This window comes from Carassius carassius, chromosome 10 (genome assembly GCF_963082965.1).
Source record: "Carassius carassius chromosome 10, fCarCar2.1, whole genome shotgun sequence".
Classification (NCBI taxonomy): domain Eukaryota; kingdom Metazoa; phylum Chordata; class Actinopteri; order Cypriniformes; family Cyprinidae; genus Carassius; species Carassius carassius.
Window position 1 is genome coordinate 8645616 of NC_081764.1, and position 6463 is coordinate 8652078.

Consider the following 6463-nt stretch of genomic DNA (forward strand, 5'->3'; position numbering starts at 1 on the left):
ATTCTCAGCGCTAGCAGTGGCGGAAGGGAACAGGTCTGGATTTCTTCTAGAAACTTTAAACACGTTCAATCAACTTTGAGTCTGAGGTAAAAAGTGTAATTTCTGCTCTAAATTGCTTTAAAGAAAACAGAGTACTATGTATGTACTGTATAACACTAAAAAACCAAATCATAATTTTTAAAGCACATATCCTGTATCTGCATTATGATTTGATTTGGCCCATTGTCATTGAACAGTAAGCCTGGTTTTCATTATCATCCCTGGCTCAACCATAATTTGATTTAAAAATTTCATTCCCTGAGTCCAGTTCCACAAGTGTAATTGGTTCAAACTAAAACATTGCTATATGAAAGTATCAGGAAATGGTCAACTGTCCCATATAAAAAATTAATACATTTAAAATAAATAAAACAGGAATTAGGTTGCATAGGCAAGGGGGTTTGATTATTTGTAATATCTGTGGTTTGTGCTGTACAAAATACAACCCAGATGAAATAAAGTGTGAAAGAAATATTCTTTAATTGCATATACATAACACAACTTTGATGAGGATATCTGTCTGTGCGACGAACTCACATGGTGGCACTAGAAAGTGAAAGTGAAAGTGAAGTGACATTCAGCCAAGTATGGTGACCCATACTCAGAATTTGTGCTCTGCATTTAACCCATCCGAAATGCACACACACAGAGCAGTGAACACACACACACACACTGTGAGCACACACCCGGAGCAGTGGGCAGCCATTTATGCTGCGGCGCCCGGGGAGCAGTTGGGGGTTCGATGCCTTGCTCAAGGGCACCTAAGTCGTGGTATTGAGGGTGGAGAGAGCACTGTACATGCACTCCCCCCACCCACAATTCCTGCCGGCCCGGGACTCGAACTCACAACCTTTCGATTGGGAGTCCGACTCTCTAACCATTAGGCCACGACTTCCCACTTATATTATTGTAAGATATTGCTACAAAAAATTCATGCAAAAGTTATGCACATGCATTAATATATAATTAGCAGAATAATCACAAATCACTGTTAATTCAAGAAAATGTATGTACATAAATGTTAAAAAGTGTGTGGTCATTGTTTTTGTGGTTAATGATATTGAAAGAAGTCTCTTATACTCACCAAGACTACATTTATTTAATAAAAGCATAGCTAAAACAGTAATATTGTAATATTATCATTTTCAGCAGCCATCCCATGTGAAAGAAAGAGTGTGCCCTGAAGGTATAATGGTGTTTTGGTAATCAACGACTAAATGACACAGACGTCAAAGGAAGGTAAATATTGTTATGCATAAGACTGGTTCAAAGTCAACCTTGCAGCCACTGGAAACCAAGTTACTCTTGATGAGTGGTTGGCCTTTTATTGATCATTGCTACATGGTCGATAGCCATTTGTGAGTGTGAATGTGTCTGTTTTATATCAACATAATCATAATAATATACAGAGCATGTTTTAAGGGCTACTACGTGTATCATTCACAGACAAAAAACATATTTACGTCTATGATAACACATTGCGCATTATAAGAGATCTGATGTACACTCTAAATTGGTACATTGTTTATCTGATAATAAACTGAATACACAGTATGAAATTAAATTAAGTCAGTGAAGGGTAGTCTGACTTTGTATTTACCTTCACACAGACAGATGTGTGCACACGGCGAAAGAGAGAGAGAAAGACAAGAGGACAAAGACACAAAACAGGATAGCAAAAAAAAAAACATTACAGTTCATGCTATCTAAATGCAGCAGTGTACAGTGAAAATGCAGAACTGGCCTTGATATCAAAGCTAAAGATGATGGCTACAGATGGGATTTCCATAGTGGAAAAACTGCTTCAAATAGTTTTTGTGTTGATTTTATTTTTATTTTTTATCAAAACTGTTTGTGTAATTGTATTATAATAATGCTTAAAAAACCTTACACGTTCTTCTAGTTTTTTAAACATTATTATAACATGCTTGGAAAATGGAGATGAGCAATGTGGCTGTAGAATTATAGCCATAGAGGAAACATTTACATTTCCACTTGGCAAGAAAGTTTTCTATTTGGAAGACACATTTGACAGGTAAAGATCTGATTGGTAAATGATTCACATATGTTGCAGGATATTTTGTACTGTTGACAAAAACTAAGAAAGAAATTAACAAACCGTGCATTAAACATACTGGTGATCTGATGATAGATGTGACTGATCTAAGCACTGAAAATATACAGTTTTCTCCACACTAAAGATGATTCAGATGGTATTTGACAAACTCACCCATTATAGAATGCAAAACATTTTTAAGAAATAGGTTGAGATTCGTTTTAGTGAGGAATAACTTACTAAAAATATATATTCCAAGAAAAACCTCCAAGAAAAAAAAATATTGTATAAGTATAAATAAAATATAATATAATATAATATAAGGGTTACCATGTACAAAAAATTATTATATAATATTAATAATAATAATAATAATCATCATCATAACATATGATGTTTCTGTTTTTTGTCTTTTTCCTGACCTATAAGAATTTGAATCCTGCGTCTAATTAGTATAACCTTGCTTGATATAATGTAGCTATTTGAGGCCTCATGATTGTCAAACCTTAAGGTACTTTTAAGGATTAAAATAATTTATTAAAAAAAGAGCACTTGACATTGTGCAGAGGGCTAAAACAAAAAAGAAATATGTGTGTTAATTGTTTTCTACTGTATGGGGCATCACTGATAAATGACATGTAAATGCTAATAAAAAGAGTCATGATAAGCAGAGGTTAAATCTTGGCATGCATGAAGTGATGCATTCTGGGGGGTTTGGCAGTACTGTTCTACATTTCAAGGGTGACAGATAAAACAAGTTTACTCTTTATTAACATAGACAAGCATGACAAGATATCCCTGGATCAAATATTTAGATATAAATCCAAGACAGGCCCCAAACATCAAAATGAAACTTGAGTTTGGAGGCCAGTGTTGAGATTCCTTTCAAATCAGCAGTAAATGAAATGAACACAGGGTATAGTTCAAGCTCTGCTAAGTATTTCTAAACCGTGCTGCTACAGAGCTGTATATGGAGTGAGATAGCATCACTTTCCAGTACCCCACCTATCTCAAGGGTTATTTTTCTTTTTGTTCTGACAGCACTGAGATGAGATGAAAACACGAAGGTGGTTCATAAATATAAGATGTGAGGGCTTATTCTCAAATGAAATTGGATATGGTCATATTTTTTATTTTATTTTTTTTTTTAACAAGAAACAGCCTAAAGTGAATGAAGGCAACTCATCCAGAGAGATCTTTAGCTCAATCCAGACTCTCTGAAAATGGGACTTGGAAATTGGCAAAACCATTGAATTCTGATTTGCCTTAGAGAACATTTTCCTGCAAGATGAGGCATGAAGAATCAACTGTGCATTTTTTTTATGACATTTCAATACAGAAGCAAAATAAAAAAAAACACAAGCAAAGAGAGCATGCATCATTTTATACACATTCTGTTATTCATATAGGTTTTAATTTATGATATAAAAGGGATGTTTCAACAACAATAAATTACATTATTAGATATAATTTGATTAGGGATGGTATACATCCACAGAAAAGTTCATATACTTAAAAAGTCCAGAGTGTGTAATGAAGTGTACGTTGGACGTGTGGGAATTAATGTACAAACCTCATTCAAAGAAGAGCAAATCCCAGCCTACGACAGCTCATTTACTTGAAACAAATTTAATCTTCTTAGTGAACAAAATTAGCTCATTAGCCTGTCAGAGAAAAAGCAAGAGAAACTGAGAAAGAGACGTCAGATCTATATTGATACAGAGGAACCCTGGAGTCTACCTTTATCTTCATAACAAAACAATTCTTTGTGTCTAAAGTAACTTTCCAATTAGCATAACTTCTGAGGTCTTTGAGAGCTGTTTCTAATATAGATCAGTTTAAAGCCAGGCAATGTCTGATTTTAGTGCAAAAGCAACTAGAGAGGGATATTTTACAGAAGATTTAGAATAACCGTCATCTGGACAGCTGGACTCTTTAAATTAATTGAGGTTTTCAAAATTGAGGCATCTACTTATCTGAAAAGCTTTAAGCAGAGTATTGCAGTCAAATTTGCGCAAATTTATTTAAGGAACAGTCCACCCAAAATTACAATTTGCTGAAAACTTACCCTCAGGCAGTCCAAGATGTACATTTGTTTGTTTCTTCATCAGAACAGATTTGGAGAAATGTACCATTATATCACTTGTTCACCAATGAATCCCATGGAGTTAAAATATTGTAAAGTGAAAAGTTGCATGTTTGTAAGAAAGAAAATCGATCATTCAGACTTTATATTTTTAAACTGTTGCTTATAGCTATAATAATCTACAATAATGCTTCCTCCAGTGAAATCTGATGTTGTCCTCCCAAATCAAAATCCACTAACATGTTTGTTTAGAGCTGTTTTGAACTGTTTTTGCTTGTAAACGGTGCATGATATGTGCATATTTCTGATTATTTCCTGATTCAGATTAGACAAGAGAAAGCAATTTGGATAGAGGGTGAAATATTCCTTTATATTGAACTGAAAATTGTGATCTTATTGCATGCTTTACTGTATAGTTCTGCATGCCTTTTTCTTATTTTCAAGCCCCTGATATATTGCATGAACACACAACATATGTGACAAATGAGAGACTTGTTTGCCAACAAGTACAGCATGATTTACACATTTTGGGGGCACTGTGAGTGGATAAACATGATATACTTCTTAGGATCTTACTTTTTTTTTCTTCGTCTTGGTCATTCAATGCTATCATCCTCACTGAATACTCCTTCCATTTTCTGGTCCTGATAACTGCAATATTTTTGCCAATCAGTGTGCTCAATCCAGGCTAGATAGCAGCAAATCTGTTAGAAGTGTTGGTGAATCAGTCTGAATTGAATCAGCTCGGATCGCTTACTCGCTCACTGAACCACAGGTTATCATAACCTGAAATGAGCTGAAAACCATTATGTGTTCATTTTGAAAAACAATGTTAAAGGCAAATTTGTATGATGAGGGAAACTGTTTTGTTATTTCAGTCAGGACCACTTCGACAAAGTATATTTATTACAATTATAAAGCATACAGTTAGTGTTGACGGTATGATGCTGTCTAGGCAAAACTCCCCACGCTTGTCCATGTAGCTGTAACGGAGGCCAGCGAGTAGGTGCTGTGCAGGTAAACCTCACTCCCTGATCTCAAGAGATGATATTAAGTGGCTGCAGTCATTTAGCCTCCTTGTGAGTGCGTCCGCCTCCCATGCTGGAGACCCGGGTTCGAGGGCCACTCGGAGTGAGTGCGAGGTGTGACGGTGAGGACCCGGGAGAGAGGGGTTACACAGCCATGCTTGGGGAGAGCAGCAAGTCTAACCCCACTGGTTTATAAACAGATCCAGTATTTGCATACATAATAACAATTTACATGAGTTGTAGAAAATACAAAATACATGATAGAGAATGCTTGCAATATAGTGAACTTATACGAAAAATAAAATCAGATTAGATTACAGGGGTTAAGTTAGGTGGAGATGGGATTGGAGGAGGGAGTTTGATTGCAAGCAGTGATGCGATTGAAGAGATGATGATGAATGGGAATTTAAATGGACCGCTGTGATAAGTGTCAAAACTGGATTTGTACACGTCAGGAACAGCTGACTATCAGCTGATACGAGCTTGACTATTGTGGCCTGCCTGAGCTGACACGATGCTTGATTATAAATAATATTCTAATTTTAACATCATAAACAATAAATAATAGTATTAAAGGAATAGATTACCTCAAAATGAAAATGCTTGAATGCTTGAAATTTTTATTTTTTCAGCTCTTTGGACTCTCATTTTGATGGCACCCATTATTTGCAAAGGATCCATTTGTGAGCAAGTGATGAAATGCAAAATTTCTCTAAATTTGTTCCCATGAAAAAAGCAAACTCATATACATCTTGGATGACCTGAGGGTGAGTAAGTTGTAATGTTAATTACAATGATAATTTTGGAGCTGGTCTGTTTTCAGAATGATCCTTTAGCATGTTTCCCTCAGGCTGCAAGAACAAAATCCTGTAGGAAACACTAGGATATTGTTTAAGCAAACACAAGAAACGTCATCAGCCCTATTTTATCTATGCTCAGCATGATGAAATTTTTATGTGGCATTCAGACAAGAGGGTTGACACGTCCACATTTGGTGTGCACCCACTGACACATGCTGCTGCATAGCTGACAGAGTCAACAAACAAGCATGATAGACAGAGAGAGAGAGAGAGAGAGAGTAGCCACAAGTGAGAGAATAGCAAACAAATAGACCTAAGAGCCTTGTGACCTTTAGGGAGAGACCATGGTTTGGCTATCATAGCAGTGAATGCTGCATTGCTATAATGAGAGTATGGAAAAGTGAAGGGCAGTTCTTAAAATTCACCTCCATTCACCACTGAATCTCTTGAGTTC